This window comes from Lynx rufus, unplaced genomic scaffold, assembly GCF_022079265.1.
Source record: "Lynx rufus isolate CCGP_SWC_20201006 ecotype Redwood Valley unplaced genomic scaffold, mLynRuf1.p SCAF_1, whole genome shotgun sequence".
NCBI lineage: Eukaryota > Metazoa > Chordata > Mammalia > Carnivora > Felidae > Lynx > Lynx rufus.
The window spans coordinates 138,005,759-138,026,279 of record NW_025814823.1 but is presented as its reverse complement, the minus strand read 5'-3'; the positions used below and the strand labels follow the sequence as shown (position 1 = coordinate 138,026,279).

The following is a 20,521-nucleotide window of genomic DNA, read 5'->3' as shown; positions in this document are numbered from 1 at the left end:
ACATTTTATTTTGTGGCATTTTCAGTACCTTTTACTGAAAATAAATCTACAGAGAGTGTGAAAAGACCCCAACTCTAGAAGCTAGTTTTAGTCAATTCATGAAGATGGACTGCTGAAAGGTTTGTCCTGAAAAGGAATGATTTTAAAGTTAAAATTCTACTTTGTATTCGTGGTCAGCATAGCCATGAAGCACGAGGAAAGACAACAGAATTATCTGAGAGTACAGTGCTCACATATTCAGGGAAATCATAAAAACAGGGTTTTAGTTTAACAGGGTTTCTTAGTAGTGGCTGACTTACTGTTTTTCCTGATGTTTCTCTTTTTTTAATTCTTTTTTTAAAGTTCATTTATTTATTTAGAAAGAGACGGGGGGCGGGGGGGTGGAGGGTAGGGGCAGAGAGAGAGGAAGAAAGTCCCAAGCAGGCTCCTCATTGTTGACACTAACCCGATGCAGGGCTCGAACTCACGAACCATAAGATCATGACCTGAGCAGAAATCAAGAGTTGGTTGCTTAAGCAACTGAGCCACCCAGGCCCCCCTCTTTTTTTTTTTTTAAGTTTATTTATTTGTTTTGAGAGAGAGCACAAGTGAGGGAGGGGCAGAGAGAGAGAGAGAGAGAGGGAGAGAATGAATCCCAAGCAGGCTCTGTGCTGTCAGTGCAGAGCCCAACATGGGGCTCGATCCCATGAACTGTGAGATCATGACCTCAGCCGAAATCAAGATGCTTAACTGTTTGAGCCACTCAGGCATCCCGTGACGTTTTCTTTTGTCCTTCTTATCCATCAAGTACAACTGACCAAAAATTACACCAGAGAGACTCCTCACACAGTTTATTTTTGAGAGACTGCTCTTGCTTAGTACTGCACTAGCAATAATGATGGGCACAGAAGGAACAGATGTGTTGCCTGCCCTTTTGGAGCCTCTAATTTGCTCGGGGAGAAGAGACTTAGAAAACTGAGAATATCCTTATCTAGTAGGAAGTAGAAAGTAGGAGTAGGAGGGAGTAGGAAGGGCTTGCATAGTATTGCTGAGGGAACAGAATGAGGAAGCCACCAGCTTCCCAAGACCCAAGTGATGCTGAGGTCCTGTCAGAGAGAAAGCTAGAAGAGGAGACTAGGAAGTCAGTAGCCAGACGGGGTGTGGCTCAGCTATTGTCCTTCTTTTCCTGCCCCTTCTGCGCTTGCAGTGGCACCAGGAGATGACATTAAGGGCAAATCTGGAGTTCATGGTGTATGTCTGTGTGTTTGTAGGAGTGTGGTGGGGAGGGAAAGTCCAAATATATTGTCTGATCGTTCTCCACCTGTGGTGAGGTTAGGGGGAGCTCCATTTTCTGGCTGTCATCCAGGAGCTGCTTGTGTTACTGTTTGCATCAACATGATGCCCACAGGTAATCTCGAGAAAATAAACTAACTGGATTATGAGCTAAAGAATCATGTGGGCTTTTCTCCTGCTAGGATCTCAACAGCTGTTCCAGGACAAACATTGCCCAATAAGACTGCCCCCATCACAGGATGAATCTAAAGGACTTAATTGTGTGTGAGTAATTTCTAGAAAGTACTTGTAATTTTGCATGTGATTGGAAAGAATAACCACGGTGGAAAAGCCCCTGCATTTCTAATTGGTTTTGAGACTGTTTTTACCTGGTTGGTGTTTGAAAGCAAAATAATTGTTTCTCCTTGAGAAAACTGTTTGATTCTAATACTCCACATGCGTTTGACATAGTTAAAAAAAAAAAAAATTTGGATACAGTTGCTGTTTTGATTCTGTCGGCCCTCTCCCCCCACCTCCCCATAACACAGGCTTTGGTTTGATTTTTCAGACCACACACACAGAGAACTGAATGTTCCATTAGTGATCATAGTCTTATCGATTCTATAGGTGGCAGAAGGCTCACTCTAGGACCACCTGCCTCTGCAAAGTATTACACTGTGGGAAGACATTCCCCCGCCACTAATAATGTGGGATGTGGTAGGGTGACTCTCACGGCCCATCTACTTTGGCATTGAGAACAAAGCTAGTTTAAGTTCAACTGGTCTGAAGCCTGCTTCCCTTAGATCTTGCCCAAGATCTATAACTGTAATCATCCATAATGACCCTATGCCATTGAATCTGCCCTGCCCCTGTGCTAGGAGACAGGAACCCAGGCCAGGGTCAGCACTACTAGTGGGGTAGCCTTAAAGATCCTGGAGGAGCCCCACAAGTGAGAAGCTCTCCACACTCACTTTCCGGTCTCCCCCTCCCCACGTGAAGGCCAAAAGCCGTGCCTGCCCCTAAAATCTCTAAAGGAAAACAGACGTTTTAAAATGACTGTCAACCTGTAAACAGTTACCCATTAATGAACTATTAAGCACTTAATTCTTATTTCCTCTATGTATTCATTTGCTCATTGAAATTTTGCCCAGCACACGGAGTATTTGGCAGTCAGTTTCTTCTGTTTTGGGAAACCACTTATGTGTGTTTTCAGGGATGCCCAGGGAGACAAGGATTCGGTTTATGTGCAGCCAGGGAAGCCCTCAACTAGTAGAGGACGAGATCTTGGCAGAGCAGTGGACGGGGTGGGTGGAAGCAGTGGATGGGAGAAGGAGAAAGAGGGGGTGAGCAGACGATCCAGAAGGTCTAGCTTCTGAATGTTCTTAGCAGGTTCTGGCCATAATCTCTTATGCTGATAGGCCTTCAGATATGATAAAGATCATAGCTATTGGATGAGAAAGAACAAAACGAGCATTTTTTAAAAAGCAACTTAAAAAGAAAAAATTGTCATGCATGGTTTGATTCTAGCAAAAGAATGATTATACATAAATAAGACATAGCATTATAGTTATTCCTAATGCATACGTGCTTGCTTTTTTATATCTGTATTTCTTCCATCTAGATACAAAGATAAAATATACAATCCAAGTCAGCATTTACCATTTATTGTGTTATTCACGTTCACTTGTTTTTTTTTCCCTTAAAATGTATACTTTTTTCCCCATGGACTTCCTTTTAGGCACAAAACTCAGATTCTGAAAGAAATACTTTCAGGTTTTTTTTTTTTTTTTAAGCTGAGTTAGCTTTGTCCATTTTACTAACTGTGCTTTTGTACATTTATTTATTTTTATGATTTATAAAAATGTTCTCATCATTTTAATAGTCACCCCTGGGTGCATGGGCAATGGTTTAGAAAACTTCCAAAATATGGTAATACCACTATAGCAAAGCACCACACAGCAACAAAAACACAAACCCACTGAACACTGGCCCAGAACAACATTCCTCCAACTGTCTGGGGAAAATAAACCAAAAAAAGCTATCTTTCATCGTGCCTGAAGGGTCAGCTAACCAGGGCTTTCAGGAGAACAAGAGGAATGGTATTTTACAGAGGAGGGCCCCTTGTTGAAGACCCTTTGCCTCCAGCTCCCTAGAAATGCACTCCAGGGCGGGGTGTGGAGACAGATCTCATCCTAGAAGAGGGGTTATGGGCCTGAAGCTACGTGGAACCTACCCCATCTTGTGTGGACGTCCTGGCTGCCCGAATGAATATAGCCAAGGTGTCCATTCCAGCTACTAATTGCTCTTATCCTATCAGCTGAGGGCAAGGCTCTGGTTAGTTAGTTAGATTAGTTAGTTACAGCTGCTGTTGTTATTTACAAAGTGCTGAAGGAAAGATTGTTTTGAGTTCAGCACCGTGATATAGACATGGATTTTGAGTCCCAGCTGTACTTTTTACTTGATGTATGATCAAGTCACATAACCTTTTCTTGAATGTTAAGTCTTTTTCCCACTAAAATCAGAGATAACATTGGCTGCCTCACTGAGTTGTTATGAGAATTAAGTGAAATAACACAAGTGAAAGAACCGATTAAATATATTGCAAGTGCTCTGTCAATGACCTGACTGCTGTCTGGAGGTTTTCTTGAATCTGAATTACCAGAAAAAAATTGCCTGTACTCTCTCTTTGTCTTTCCATGGGTGCACACAGCTTTCCTCAACCGCAAGTCAGATCTGAGTGAATGCCTGAAAAACCTGGAGAAGAATAGGCACTTGGTCTGAGGGTGGGGCTGCATGTGCATTCCATCTGACAGCCTAGGGCCCCACAAATACAAACTTAGTCACTCTGGAGTGTAACAGGGCTTCTGGCTGACTCCAGAGTTAGAGCAAGCGTAATGGGACAAAAGAAAAGGGTACAGGGGACATGGTATACTCAGTTGACTTTTGTCAGCCATGTCAAGAGGCAGAATGGAGTGCTCGTTATAAGCAAGGATATCTGGAGCCTGCTTAGAACAGTGCTCAATATACTAGGTATCAGTGCTTTCGAGAGGCAGCAGAGACTCAAGCTAAAGCATGTGGCTCTGAATGAGCTGCCTTAGTCTGTTTTCACCGTTTACTGAGTGGATGACCTTGGGAAGTTCTTGCAGTTCTTCGGTTTCTTCATCTGTAAAATGGGGGTGGTAGTAATACTTCCTAGGGTTGTTTTTGTTATGATTTAATGAGTTAATAAGTGTCAAGGGCTTAGAACAGTGTCTGGCATGTAGCACATATTTGCTGTTATTGTTGTTTTTATTATCATTATTACAGGTAAGCTGCCCCCACTCCTTTCCTTCCAGCTCAAAAAATGTAGATTACTCCCTAGCCAACCTGAAGGAGAAGGCTGTTGATCACCCAGAAATCTTTCTATGACTCTCACCTGTATGGCTGGTCATGCCTACTTTATCCTAAGGTGGTTCTTTAAAAGTTCGCTACAGGAGGGACACATTTACCCCTCCCAGGTGGCTGTCGCATCCCACACCTTCACTCTACCCTTGCATATGGTGCCCATTAGTCCCTTGTGATTTTTCACCACCTTCAGTTCCTCGACTTGTGTTTTTCCTCTCCCTTCCAGTTCTTGAGTATGATGAAGGGCTGTCCTGAGTCCTGTCGACGGTGAGGGGATGTTGCACTGATCAGACCAGGGCTGCTATTTTTCTGGATGAATAGGTGTGTAGATGGACTCAATGGACAGTGTTCGATTGCTAATTCTTTAAAATTTTTTTTAATGTTTATTTATTTTTGACAGAGAGAGAGAGACAGAGCATGAATGGGGGAGGGTCAGAGAGAGGGAGACACAGAATCCGAAGCAGGCTCCAGGCTCTGAGCTGTCAGCACAGAGCCAAACGTGGGGCTCGAACTCACAGACCACGAGATCATGACCTGAGCCGAAGTCGGACGCCCAACCGACTGAGCCACCCAGGTGCCCCGATTGCTAATTCTTATAAAATCAACAGGAAATGAGAAATAGAGCATCAAAAAAATTAAATGCCCTGTTGGTTTTTAATCATTCTGATAATCTCATTCCTCGTGCTACCAGTGTTATTTTTAAGAGAAGGTGAATAAATATGAACCCCCTTCCAAAACATTGCAGGGCTCTGCAGTTTCCTCTGAGAACTCCTTTCCTTTTGAGGGTGGACTTAAACTCAACAGCAGGACAAACATCGCTAAGCAGGCCCCGTCCGTTAGCAGTCTGTGTTTTCGCCAAGGGCTTATGGATGGCATTTCTTCACGACAGACATAGTGGAATTAGTTGGACATATCACTCTAGACTGAGCTCTGAATCTCCAGATTGTGAGCAGTTTAATTCATACTCTCCATGTAGCTTTGCTATTGACATTTATTAGCCAAGAGTGTTGCTGCCAACACAAGTTTTGAGTAGATTGTGGTATAAACAGATTTCCTCTTTACACATTCTAATCAGCGCAGAAGGATTGTTTTTATTGAAACCGTATCTCAGCTTAAACTTCTCCACACATGTAGGCACACATGTACAGAGTTTAAATTGTATTTATGGTTGGTAAATGTTCTAATTATGGGGCTGCGTGTGTTCAGAGAGGAAAATTAAATCAGCAAACATGGGACGCCAGGATGCCCTTCCGCTCTGGATTGGGTCCTTTACGGTTTCAGGCTTTGAGAAATCAATGCCGTGAAATGGTGGGTGACAATCCAGGCAGACATTTGTCTCCTGGCTGATTTACAGTGTTATCTACAGAGCTTTTTTTTTCTTTTTTTCCTCCCTGATGAAGTGAAATTTGACTCCTTATTGCCTGCTTCATCCGAACACATCACAGAGCAATTGCCAACAAGCAGTTCTTCTGGATAATGTCCTGGGCCTCATTTTCCATATTAGAACACGTGGAATGCTAAAATCAAAAAGGTATGTAACTGAGATTGTGCCTATCAGCCCCATCCCATGCCGCTGTCGTGATAATGACAGTGACTAGGTTGCTAGTCTCTAAGCAGTGTCCAGTCTTCTTTGAAACTCACCCAAGAAGAGGTGTCCACATCTTTCCCCAGACTCCTGAAGAATGCGGGCCTGGCTGCAACAGACCAAGGGGGGCTAAACGGTTTTGAAAGTAGCTGCTGCTGTTATTTAGTTAGCTCAAGGAGGATTGTAATTTGCAAAAATGGGCAAAATATGCGCTCCAAGGATATGTAGAGCATAATCTAGCCTGGTCTCCCCGACCACAGTAATTTTGCTGCTGCAGGCAAAATGCTTTCCTGGTGTAGGTCTGAGTTGACAGATTACCGAGGGAAATTTTTGTCTTGCCCACACTCCCAGATTATTCAGCTCTCTTTTTAATACACCACTCGGCCCTCCTCCACACAGATTGTGTGGTGTAGACCTGGCATCCTTAACTGAATAATCTCTTTGCTGACAGCTGAAAAGTAAAGGCATCTGTGACAATCAGATGGGGTGCCTCAGGTTGGTTCCAGATGTCAAGTTGATTAATGTCGGAGTCAGGGCTGCCAGCAGATCCCCAGGAAACAACCCTGGTGGCTGTAGCATCAGTGGGTAGAGACATATGCACAGATACTGAACAGATGCCAGTCCTTCTGTATCAGTTTAATAGAATGCCCGGAAAATTGTGTACTTCCCCCAGGACGTAAACCCCAATACGTGAATGTTTTCAGCCATTTTTCACGTTTCCTAACGCAGGGAGTTTGTTCCACTAAATTAACGTCAGTATTTCTATGCTAAGAAGGCCAATGCAGGCAAGCCCCAGTGGGAAAGCCCAGTACAAAGTGAAGATCTTTGCGAGGATAAAACAGCACATTTCTGCGTAGTACTTCTGATTTTCCAAAGCATCATCATTTTTACTTCTTTTCCCACCATTAGCCTCAATCCCTATAAAACGGGTTGAGAAAGGTGTGATTGTGTAAGTGACCCAGCGTTCGTGCTCTGAAGTGCTCTGTGGGTTTGAGATGCCATTCATTGTCCTTCCCCCCTACCTGAGCCACCACGAGACGGGCGAATGGCCTATTAGATGTCATGCAGTTTGGTCAGCATAAGAACTACAGACTCAGCACCCACCACCCCTGCTTGTTCTCTCATCGAACTGTGGTCCTCAGACCAGCAGCATCAGCATTTCCCCAAACCTACTGGACCAGAACCTCTGCGAGTGAGGCCCAGCAATCTGTTCCAAGAAGCCCTTTGGGTGATTCTGATGCACACTCAAGTTTGAGAACGACTGGCCTGGGCCAAGAACTAGTTTGCATTTCCTAAACCAGGCCCAGTGGGCATCCCATGAAGCAGTTTTCAAAATTTCACGAAACTTACTAGGAATCATAGCCTTAATGTTACTTTTTAAAAATTGCATATTTCATTATAGATGGCTGATAAATGACAGTTGGAAAGGGAAATGGACTATTACATCTCATTATTGCCATTTTTTAGGAACTCGATTATTAGTCAGTGCTGTTGAGTATTCTTTCCTTCATGCCCCCACTCATTTGTGTTATTACATGGTCTATGATAGATACCAGGAGATCCAAAGATGGTAATGTCCTTACTCTGGAGATAATTATAGGCTTGCGAACAGATTATTGCAATACAATATAGCAAGTACTAAAAAGCAGACTCAAACAGTACTGTAATTGAAAAAAATCTGAAAACCTTGGGGAAATAATCTTCAGGTGAGGCCATATTGCTTCCAGACTTTGTGGAGAAGCTTGGACAGCTGGAATGGGAGGGAGGGAGGGAGGTCGGCAGGGCAACTCTTGGGTGGAAACCTGCTCCTTCCTCTTCATTCCCCAACCACCCAGCAAAGTGGCAGAAAAAGGAGCCCACCTCTGGGTTCTGGGTTTGCCTCCTTCTCTTGGAATCTTCTGCCTCTTTCCTGGGCAACGACATTTCTGATTATGAGAAGCACTGATAGATCATTTGAAACAGGCTCACAGACCCTGCATTAGTGAGAACTTAAAAACGAGAACTTTGACATACTTTTCTAGACCTGCCTCATCTTTTCTTATGATGGGCAGTTATTTAAAAGGCACTTCTCTGTTCAACTGGTGACTGGAAACCAAGAGAAACGTCACCTTGATTCTGAGACTATGCGGAGACCATTTGTTTCCCTCCAGTACAATGACTTTCAAAAACACATAAGGTTTAGTTCCTGTGCAAATTTTTCATGTAAAGAAAAAATCATGATTATGTGGTTTGCGTTGCAGAAAAAAAATACTCTGGGTAGTTTTGCTTTCAGGTTACAGTGAGGTTGGTCCCTATTTATCAGGTTTCTGGTCCAGAACCCCAAGCCTGAGCACACGACGGGCCTCCTTGTCCTTCCTTTCAAGTTTACTTTCTGTCTGTCTGCAGTGACACTTCAGAACGTGTGTGCATGCCCGAACCCCCCGCAAAACTAAAACAGGAGGAAAGGGGAGGGGCAGGGCAGAGATGTCGATGCAAGGAAACTACAGATGTAAACTGAAACTTATACCAAGAACACCAGCAACTGCTTTCTTCTGTGTGTGTGTATGTGGGGGGGGGGGGTGCTTCTGGTTCTAAATGAGGTGTTAGTGTTTGTGGGGTGGTAACCTTGTCCTACTGAATTATGATGAGAAAACAACCCAGTTGCCTACAGAGCCAAAAACAAACCTCAGAACTGCTTAACTCATCCGTCAAACAAATTGTATTTTAGGAAATGCAGGACAGAGAAAAATGCACGAAAGAAAAGGAGATTTATTTATTTGTACAAAAGTAGAATGACAGGCGTTTGAGTGGATCCAAATAGCATTTAGGGAGCAAAAAAAAAATGTGATTCATTGCCAGCTATTAAATCTTGTTTATCCTTCTTTAAACTAACCAGAAACACATTTCGGGAAAATGCTAGTTAACAGTTTAAGCAGTGAAAGCCTCCTGGCTTTGCCTTCCCTGCTTCTCCAAGAGGAGGATGAGGGTGTGAAGCAAGTGAACAGCGTTTCAAAAAACTGGGGCCACAAATGGGTTTCCCGTCCTGCCTCTGGAGCTCACCCTCAGACTCTGGGAGAATTCCTTCAGTCTCCTCAAAGAGGGATGCTTACCTTCCAGCAGCTGTGAGAAGGTCCATGTTTACCAGGTAGCTTCAGATGAACGTTCCCAAGGGCGTAAAACATTACTCCAAAGCAGTCAGTGACGACGTGCTGTGTCCTTCACAAAGCACCTTTTCCCCGATGGCCCGTCATCCCCATAGTGTCTCCCAGACCGACAGCGGACAGCACCAGTGCTGACCCCAGACACGGCTCTGGGACTGAAATGCTTCAGAGCTCTTGACAAGGATCTGAAAAATTTGCTGAAGTCCCAACTGTTGGTAGAAGAAATGCCTCCAAGCTACAGTACGCTGTGGTGGCCCCTTCCAGGCTGGCCCTGTGCTCTTCCTGCTGCGGGGCCTGTGAGGGAACTGCCTTTTATAGACGCTCTTACTGCACCCCAGCACCCTCTTGCTTCAATGTATTCATATAAATATTTGGGGATGCCTGGGTGGCTCAGTCGGTTAGGCGTCCGACTCTTGATTTTGGCTCAGGTCATGATTTCACAGTTCCCTGAGTTCGAGCCCCACATCAGGCTCTGTGCTGGCAGCATGGAGGCTGTTTGGGATCCTCTCTCTTTGCCCCTCCTCCACTCATGCTGTCTCTGTCTCTCTCAACAAGAAATAAACTTTAAAAAATTTAAAAAGATATATAAATATTTGGGTCATCAATGCCTTTAGAATTAGAATACAGTAGAATCCCTACCATAGACTGTAGGGATTCACTTGATTCAATCAGTTACAGAGATAGACACTTTTCTGAAAGAAGCCACTAGCATCTTTTTGCCTTCCAAGCAAATAATTCCACCCTAGGGATTATCTAGGATTTGTGGTTTTAGTAGCGCTTAGAGAGGGGACTATCTGCGGAGTTTAAGGCCACAAGGAAAGGTGCAGGTGGGCTCATTAGATCCACAGGACTAGTCTTCCCTCTCCCCCTCCCACCGCAGTGGTCGAAGCAGAAGGAATATGGCTTGCTGACTTTCCAGCCTCAGGGCGCTCGATGAGGCTAAGTGATCTTGGCCTGTACTGGCTCTGTCCCCTTTTCCCCGAAATCTTCCCCGGAATCTTCAACTTTTCTCTTTTGCCCAACATACCAGATTCCCTCACATATTTCTAATAATATTATAAATTCCTTGAGGACAAGAATAGTGTTTTAATAATTTTTGTATCCCTTTCTCCTAGCAGAGCACCCACCATGTAAAGTTAGGCATTGGAAAACGGTGTTTAAAATGAGTAGGGCCCTTTTACCTGCCAGCATTGTGAGCCACCTAGGCTAGATCTGTGCCGACTGGAGGCGCACGATAAGGCAAATCTCCCCCCAGACAGCTACCTTCAAACCTAATATTAGGGAGACTCTCTGTTTTTCATTTTAATTAGCTCTACAAACAACATTTCAGTCTTCGCTACCACCACAACAGAAGACCAGCCTTGTCGTCATCCTGTGGGTTTCCTCGGCATCTGCACTTTTAGGGTGAGAATCCATTTGAACTATTGCTACGGTGCCTTTGGGATTTATGGGAGGAAAGGAACTCAAATAGCCTGACAAGTCAGAAGAAGACAAGCTTAGATTGGCAGAAAGGTGTGCCTTCTCTTCTGGCCAATTTTGGCCAGGGTAGCAGTTTACAGAGGGAAGGAAGGGGAAGGCACAGAAGAGCATCATTTTAGGTCAGAAATGTCATAGCGTGCATTGTTTCACAAGGTGCCAGGAACATCACTAAATCGCTCTTGTGTCGGAAGGGGAAATTTGGACATGAGCTGGACCAAGGCAGGGTGTTTGCAGGGCGTCCAAACTCTGGACTGTCACCACAGAGCATAATGACAAAGGGAAGAAAGATTAGGTCACGGGGTGGGGCCCTGCGAATAGGATCAACGCCCTTGTAAAAGAGACTGAAGAAACGCTCCCTCTGCCATGTGAGGTCACAGTGAGAAAATGGTGGTCTGCAACCTGGGAGAGGGCTGTCACCAGAACCCCACCATGATGGCACCTTGACCTTGGGCTTTCAGTTTCTAGAATGGTGAGAAATAAATTTCTATTGTTTATAAGCCACATAATCTATGTAGTTGGCTTTAGCAGCCCAACTAAGACATCAGGGTGGTATCTTACAAAATCTTATCAGTTCTTTGCACCTATTCCCCTGACTACCTGACCCATGTTTTGCTGCTTCTGCAAAGAACAGCAGTGGAAGGAATGTGGATAGGACAGCAGACCCCTGGGAGGAGCTGAGCTGACAAGCAGGAGGCAATGGATGTTCCCTGCAAGGGTCCTCGCTCGGATTCTCGCCTGGCTTCCTTTGCCATGTCACCTTCTACTTGCACTTTTCAGGGAGAGACTGTGGTCACCACCACACTCCTGCAGGCACCAAGGGCTCACGTCACACCGTCACATGGCACCCTCCCTCTGCGCCTCTGGCCTCACATCCAAGAGCGTGGCAGCCAAGGACGGCACTGTTGCCATTTTGCCCCGTACTCCTTCCCTGAAGATAAGAGTTTTAAGACGTAAAGGGACTCTAGGGCCCAGCCATTCCACTCCTAGGTATATACCCAAGAGGACTGAAAACATATCTTCACAATCAAACTTGTACACAGATGTTCACAGCAACACTATCCACAGTAGCCAAAAAGTGGAAACAATCCGTATGTTCATGAGCTACTGAATGGGGCAACAAATGTGGTATGTCCACGCACTGGGATATTACTCAGCTGTGAAGAGAGTAAGTGTGGACATGTGCTATAACAAGGACGAACCTTGGAAGCACTCTCGGTGGAAACAGCCAGACACAAAAGGCCACAGATTGTATGATTCCATTCAGATGAAATACCCGAGAGGCAAATTCACACAGTCAGAAGGTAGATTTGTGATTGCCTGGAGTTGGGGGGAGGAACACGGGGAAATGACTGCTAGTGGGCATGGGGTTTCTTTTTGGGGTGATAGAAATTTTCTGGAATTAGTGGTGATGGTTGCTCAACATTAAGAGTATACAAAACTCACTCAATTGTACAGTTTAAAACGGTGAATTTTATCTCAATGAAAAAAATGCAATTAAAAAAAAAAAAGAAGTAATGAACTCAAGTCTCCAGGAAACAGCCCCATTTCCTTCTTGCTTCCCTCCCTGAGCCAACTGGGAACCTTGTTCAAATATTTGCACACCTCAGACCTGCGGTTTGGACGGACCTATTGGCGCATCTTTTCTCCTACCTTCCGGCCACGTCTCTGCACTTCAGTGTCCATCCGTCGAGACTCCAATGGGTATTCAGTTCTGAATGTTCCTTTACGTGCCTGCACTACGTATTTGGTCTTTGGGGTTTGGTTGATCTAGATAGAGATCTCAAATCCCCACCCTGTCTCTGGCAACACTGGTCCTGTGAGCCACTCCCTGTGGGAGCCGTATTTCTCAACTGTTGGAAAGCACCAGAGAGGTTGGTTGGAGGCACTGACTGATAAATAAGGCTCAGCAAAATGCCAGCTTGGGCCATTTGTTTTTGTGTGTTTGTCTTGTTTTGTTTTGCTGGTGTCATAAGCAGAAGCCTTGAGCCAAGAGATGCCTCTATCATCTGATAGATAGGACCCCTCAGTTTGCCCTTCTTCAGCCTGTCCCCTCTTCAGCAGGCACTGCCACACAAGTGGCCTGGTGTGGAATCCACACATCTATCGAGCTGTGAGGTGTGAGGATTTCTCGGGGTATAAACCTCATAGAAGTGGCCGCTCAGGCACTCACTGTGGCCACATGCTGAGGACCCCTGGCCATGAGCCTCATGTCCCTCCATGCCTGCCTCTCACTCACGACTTTGTGCTTTGCTGCCTTGGTGAATGGCATTCTTTCCTGCCTGCCACATGGGTATTCCTGAACCTTTCACCCATTTCAGATGAGCACGTCCAGGAACATTTTTATTCCCATGCATGACCCTGAAGGACAGGTAACATGGGAAGCCTTTTATAATACTAGTTCTGGGAGGGAAAGGGAAATTTCAACCCCCCCAAGGGCTCGTAAGCAGGTGTGCTGAAAGTCTGATGCCACTAAGTTGTGCTGTCTCAACCGGACCCACGTAATTTAGGTTGGTTAATAAAAACGAAGGCTCTTGATTTACTTTTTTTAACTGACAAGCAGAGCCCAGGACGGTCAAATGGGTTAAGAATATTCCAGTGATTCATATCAGAGCCCTGCCATTGTATGGTCCACACAGAGTGCCAGTAGAGCAGGCCCGGCCACCTATCTGCACATTTATGGACACACATAACCCTATTAATCAGCAGCTCACTGAGCTTCTCTCTTGCCCGCAGGCCGAAGAGAAGGTGTTTGTGGGGTCAGAAGTATGTTTTCCTCAATTGTGTTAGTGGGTGAGTCAGAGTGCTGTGGTGTAGGCAAGAGGCAGGAATTCTGGATGACCCAAGAGAAGGGGAATTTTTTAGCAGCTCTCTGGTGTTCCCAGATTGACAGGGAGCCTGAAGAAACGGGCATGGAGGCAGGTGGAAACCAAGACTGCTCCAGAGTGAGGAAGCCTGTGGTCTGGGAATGATGCCATAGCTGTAATGGTCTAGATAAGGCAAGGTTGCCACCCTTGGGTGACTCAAGAGTCACGGTCTTGAGAAGAGGCATCCAGTTGGTTGGGTTTTTATCGCGGATATGCCATAGGAGAAAATAGTATCTAGTCTCTTAGCTTCTGTGACAGCAGGTAGTAATCCCACCCAAACTACACATGGGGGAAAGAGTTATTTCCCAAAAAAGAAATCAGACTGCTAATTAGGAAAAGGGAACAGATGCTAGGTAGACAAAAAATCAGCCACTGTTTCTTTCCTTTGAAATACAGAAACTCACTTGAAACAAACAAAACTGAACAATAGCTTCTCTCTGAAAGAGGGTGTCCAGTTATCTGTAGTGAAATGATTGTGTATTTACAATGAGACCTTAATTTTATGGGAGTTCTGGCAGAGGTGATATCTAATATGAGCCAAAGGAATATCTGAAGGGGTGCCTGTGTGGCTCAGTTGGTTGAGCGTCTGACTTCGACTCAGGTTGTGATTTCATGATTCATGAGTTCGAGCCCTGCATGGAGCTTGCTGCTGTCAATCCAGAGCCTGCTTCGGATCTTCTGTCCCCCTTTCTCTGCCCCTCCCCCACTTTCTCTCTCTCCCTCAAAAATAAAAAAAAAATGAAAAAAAAAATATCTGAAACTGCTACTAGCTGTCTTGCTCAGTTTGGTTATGCAGACTCGATACTTTCTTTTTAAAAAAATTCTTTAATGTTTATTTATTTTTGAGAGAGAGACAGAGCACAAGTGGGGGAGGGGCAGAGAGAGGGGGAGACACAGAATATGAAGCGGGTTCCAGGCTCTGAGCTGTCAGCACAGAGCCTATTGCGGGGTTCAAACCCACGGCCTGCAAGTTCGTGACCTGAGCCTAAGTCGGGTGCTTAACAGACTGAGCCACCCAGGCACCCCAGACTTGATTGTTTCTGTGGGGAGAAAGTGACATGGAGTATTTATACAGTGAATCTGAATCAAATTAGGTAAGGCAGGCTTCGTAAACCTCCTTAGTTGTGTGTGTGGGGGGGTCTTCGGCCATTTTCTCCTGTCAAAAGATAATAATGGGCAATTAGCGCTTCAGGTATGAGAAGGGTGGCACAGAACCTCTGTGTGATTCATCAGCATCTACAGAGGATGTGTTTCCCATGAGCATATGCCCACCATCCTGCACATGCAGCCAGTTGCATTGTCCTGGGGAGAGCGTGTCAGGTGACATCATTCAGTGGGCTGTTTGCTTTGCTGTGGCCTCTCTTGCCACTTGCGTTCTTCTAAACAGTGTTGAACCCCGATGGCTGAAAAAGGTCTACCGTGATCACGCTGGACCAAAGACAGAGGTCCTGCTGGACCACATTTTAAGTTTTCCAACGGCTCAGGCCCCCCTGAGGACATATGGCCGAACAAACCCAGGGAAGAGTTCCGTGGGCAGTTAGGAATTGGTGGAAGTCCTTTCACGTTGTGGAAGAGATCACAGTTATCGTGACAGCCTCGGAAGACTGAGCCCAGTTCCATGATCAGGAGCTGGGTAACTGCATGTGGAGGCATGTTGTGACTTCCGGGAATTGGGAAGAATGGAGGAAGTGTGACGGCCAAGGCACAGTCTGCCCTTTCTCCAGAAGGAGGAGGGAGGAGGTCCGGACAGAAGACACAGCCTGCCTCAAGGAGCTGCTCTTTCCCCACTGGTTTCTCGGACGATTAACTCGGCTTTTTATATGTGCAGAGCAAGTCAGCACGGTTTTAGGAGAAGAGAAGTCTGTCTCTATAGTATTCAGCTCGATTTTGTGGTGGCAGGAGGTATTCCGTTAGAACTCTTGGTGGCTACACCACAGGTAACATTCTCCATGCCTCTTTGCATGTAATCCTAGTAATAAAGGGCTTGGCCAATATTTTATTGATTATTGAGAATTATGAATAATCACAGCTGTGTTTGCTGGGGAGCTTCTGGGGAAAGATAATTAGAAACATATTATTTTTCATGGCAATGAAACAATTGTCATGTTAGTTTTTCAGGAATTCCTCTACAAATTAGGAGTGATTCTTTTTAAAGAAAGGTTTCTAAAATAGAGACCGCAATGCAATGCTAAAATTAATGATCTGCTGGGACAGCAGAGAAATCACTTTGTGAGAGGTACTATTCGTAATGAAAAGCTAAAACATAAGAATAGTTGCTACAGTTAGGCACCCCTACCTCCAGGAAATTTGGCTTCAAGGGGTGGGCACACTGAATAGAGACCAGCAGTTGGGTTCCTCTCATATTCTCCGGCTTCTTAATATGAGAAATGTGCATTTTAATACAAGTTTATAAAGTATTCTAAAAATTATTAAAGTCTGTGTCAGTAAAACAGGATTGAAATGGAAGTGACCCAGTTATTTGTTTCATGTGCAATATAGCTTCTTCTAAAAAATAGAGAAAGGTGGAAAATGTATTCCACAGTCTTAGACAACTCAATCTTTTAATTATGGCTCTCTAGACACAGCCTAGGATAGATTCTTTGTAAAATCAAACGTTAAAAGAGCATCAATATTATGCCTATGACCTAATATATTCCTCTAGGATAGAATCATGGGGAAATTCTTTCACACTTCTATTAATACATGATTCTTACATTTCTCAAGCTTTAACGTAAGGACATAAAACTCAGAACATCTTAGCATGGTAAAGGGATCAATGAATGACAGAGGGACACCAGTTAGCAGACTGTTGCAATAATTTGAGCAAATGGGGAAAGTGAGTCCTTAGACTGTCACCGATTTTTGAAAGAAAATAAGATTTGCTAGTAGATTTTAGTAAGCGTAAGAGAGAGGAGTCAAAGATGACTCCAAGATTTTTACTCTGAGTAGATAGAAGAAGGCATTTGCCATTTACTGTCATAAAGAGGGCTGTAAGAAGAGGTGGTTTTCAAAGAGAGATCAAGAATTTGGTTTTGAACTCCGAAGCCTGAGATGCCTTTGAGACTTCCAAGGGAAGATGCCAAGGAGTCAGGTGAATAAGAGTCTGCATGTAGGCAAGAGGTCTGGGTTGGAGATAGAAAACCGTGAGTTATCAGTGTGTACATGGTATTTAAAGACTTGAAAGTGAGGAAAGATGAAAAGGGCCTGTGAACAGAGACTCCTGGGCTGTGCCAACATTCAGAGGTCAGGCAGATGCACAGCGGCCAGAGAGGGAGGGGGACAGTCCAGGGAGAGTGGGGTCCCAGTAGACAAGAAAAGAATGTTGTTCAAGAAGAAAGGAGTAATCACCTCTGTGATTGCTCCTGAAAAGTTGAGGAGGATAAAAACTGAGAAATAGGGCAACCAACTGTCCTGATTTGCCCAGGCCTCTCCGTGTCTTAGCACTGAAAGTCCTGTGTTCTAAGGGAGTGCTTAATGCGAAGCAAATGCCAAGCATTTCTCCTACCAGGGAGAAATGGCCATTGGGCTTATTGGTCATGAATGTTAAGGTAAGAAAAGTTTGTGTGGAATAGTGGGGACAAAAAAACCTGGGCAGGGTTGGTTTTAGGAGAGAAACCTGGGCAGGATTGGTTTTATTGTTACACAATATATATTACAATGATGTTACCTCATTGTTCTTACCTACTATTAAAGTTATGTAAGAAAATTTTTCATGTCTTTACAGATGCATTTCAAAATATTGAACAGTGAAATGGCATGTTATCTGTGATTGCTTTGAAATACTTCAGCAAGGGAAAAAAAGAATGAAGCAAGTAAGTATCGCATTCATAATTATTAAATTTGGGTGATGTGATTATGGGGTTCATTATAATATTCTTTATTTTTATGTATGATTGAAAACTTTCATGGTAAATTGTTTCTAAGTTAGATAAAGTGAATGGGAAAAAAGGAATTAGAGATAGCAGGAATACACAAATTTTTTCAAGAGTTTTGCTGTAAAGGAGAGTAAAGAAATGGGCAGTGCCTGGATTGGTCTCTGGATTTCGTTTTTGTTTTGTTTTTAGATGGGAGAAGTTACAGAAGGTTTGGATGCTAATACGGGAACACAGATGAGGCAGGCAGGGCGAAGCAAATACAGGGGTGCTGACCTTGAGTAGGGAGAAGGGATGGGGCTAACGGCACCCAGGTGGAGGGCTCGGTGTTGGAGATGATAATGCTGAGCTCATTCACGGTCAATAGGAGGATGGCAGAAGGAATAGGTACAGGGGCAGGTAGAGTGGGTGTGCTGGTGGGAGGGGATGCACTTGTGTTCTGATGGTTTTGGTTATTTCCAAGAAGGAAGAAGCAAGGTCAAAGGCTGGGGGAGCTTGGAAGTTTAAGGAGTGAGAAAGAAGTGAGAAAGAGTTTTCCGGGAGCGTGTGAGAGAGGGACAGAGTTCCCTGGAGGAATGCAACAAGATTGTCAGGTAGCATTAATGGCCTATCTCAGGTGGAAAGTGGTCAGTAAGTGTAGACGTTGCTTGGGGTGGGGGGTGACCTGCAGGCACTCACCTTCCCACAATGACTGCATGCATTTCCAATGTGCTGCCTCAGGGCTTTGTTCTGGCTGTGGGAGCACGCGCTGCCTACACACTGTGTAATCAGGGTGCGCTAAAGACTTACTGTGCCTCTGAAGCAGTTCTCAACCAATAATGGACAGGGCTTTGGTGGATAAATACGCCAGCTCCCACAGCATTCAGCTGGGGTAGTTTTGAGGCATGTTCAACACATAGGGCAGCATTCCCCACTGGGATTCCCCAGTTGTCCACAGAGATAATTTGCTTATTAGTGATCCTTTATTGGTTTTCTTTCATCCCCTGTCTTACTTCCTGACTCTTCTGATGTTTCTTAGGATCATCTCCCAAAAAACTATTTGTGCTGCAATCCTTGTCTAAGATATTTCTCATTGGAAAATAAAATCTAAGAGAGTATGGCATGTTTTACGTGCTTGAGAGCAGATGATCAGTGGGTGGAGAATTGGATTTAACAGGGTTGGGTTTTTTCCTGTTGAGCCCTAAGCAAGGTGAGGGGGAAGGGAGTTAGGATGTGCGACAGATCATGGGCTCTGTGCTGGGTAAGGAGGGAGGTGATGCTATGTGGCAGAGGAAGGGTGGTAAGAAGGGATGTAAGTTGGGGATCCTGGTGGATTCCAGGAGTTACTGGTGTTGGAAGATTAGAGGAGTGAGCTAGAAATATAGGAGTGGTGACTGGTAGTGGGGGAAGGTTGGAATCGAGAATATGGGAGGTATGCATAGGACAAGATGACTGGAAGAAAAGAAATCAAATAACTAAGGGGCCAGGACATTGAATCAGGGCAGGAGTGATGTTGCAGAGAGAGATCATGAACCTGGGGCAGAATCTTCAAGGGATGACCTGGAGGCCATAGTCTGATGTTTGAAGAAGAGACAGTCCTCTGGAAAGGAAGAAGACATCTGTCCCTGTGCCAGAACCCCTGAGGGAGCTGTAGGGAAGCAGTTCCCTCAGAGGGATCAGGCTCCCACCTGAAGCAGAAGGTAAAGGAACGTTTAGAGGAGAAGTAGAGGATTTGGGGGATTCTATTGATGATTGGCTGTGCATTCCAGAGAGCACTGGATGAAGGTGTCTGGGAGTGTGTAAGGTGGGGAGTTGGGGGATATACTTGGCTCAAGCAGGAATATACCTGGCTCTGTGGGGATGAGTCCTAGCGAGAGGGCCGTTGGGGACGTCTGGCTTCTTGGGGTGATGGGTAAGCACCCAGGCAATAAATGTAGATGTAGGCATCATGGGCTTCGCCCTGGCCATCTCTCAGATGTGGAGGTGAGACGAAGGGCTGTGGGGAAAGGAGGCAGGCCATCAGGAAACACAAGGGACTCTGCAGGAATGCCTCTAGCCCACTGAGCCCTAACTCGCCCTGTGGTTCAGCCTGTGGAGTTTGGGACCCAGTGATGTTCTTGTCAGGAAAAGGAGGGAAATCAAAGAATCAAAGCAAAAGGCAAGCATCTCATATCAGGGAAAATTAGAAAGAGGCCTGTCAGAGGCCCCTGGGTGGCTCAGTCAGTTGAGCCTCTGACTTGAGCTTAGATCATGATCTCATGCCTCGTGAGTTTGAACCCCACGTTGGGCTTGCTGCTGTCAGTGCAAGAGCTCACTGCAGATCTTCTGTCCCTCTCTCTCTCTCTGCCCCTTCTCTTCTTGTTCTCTCTCTCTCACAAATAAATAAATCTTAAAAAGGAAGGAAGGAAGGAAGGAAAGAAGGAAGGAAGGAAGGAAGGAAGGAAGGAAGGAAGGAAGGAGCGAGCCTGTCAGGTCTCAGACCTGATAAGGTGAAGGCAGGAACATTCTAAAAACCAACAAGGGGCAGGGAGGCTTGGGGCTGTAAAAATGCCAGTACGTTTACTGGTGGATCAGTTTACTGTCTCCTTTGGTCATTCTGCAAATTTTCCAGGGGCAGAAAACTTGTCATGTGAAATAGAGTTTTGTTTTTTATGAGTTTATGGGATTGCTGATCAGTGTTTACCAAGACGTGGAACTTTTCTTTTGTTAGCAATCGGAATGAAAAATAGAATTACTAATTGCTTTCCAATCATTTCTCAAAAACTTGTGAGCTTATTACCAGCCCTCAGAACTAGTCTTACTCGACCCATAGAGACCCAGGTACCTGACTGAGCCCTCTACGATGTACCCTGGTGCTGCCTTCTTTAGGAGGAGGCTGGAGCCCTAACTCCACACCTGCTTCTATGCAAAGCCCACCCTGACCCGCTCATCCCACCAGCCCCTTGACGTGTGAAGGTCTCTGTTGGC

The 20,521-nt window shown here is 45.0% G+C and overlaps 1 long non-coding RNA gene across 2 annotated transcripts; it reads left to right on the top strand.

Annotated features, from left to right (window-relative positions):
- Nucleotides 1-709: 709 nt before the first annotated feature.
- Nucleotides 710-19,743, top strand: LOC124518078 (uncharacterized). Of its 2 annotated transcripts, XR_006963618.1 has the most exons (4): nt 710-1,536; nt 4,862-4,956; nt 6,036-6,166; nt 17,428-19,743. It is a non-coding gene; the product is annotated as an uncharacterized LOC124518078 (long non-coding RNA). The 2 variants fall into 2 exon arrangements; XR_006963617.1 differs by lacking the exon at nt 710-1,536 and having other exon boundaries at nt 4,278-4,956.
- The last annotated feature ends 778 nt before the right edge of the window (nt 19,744-20,521 follow it).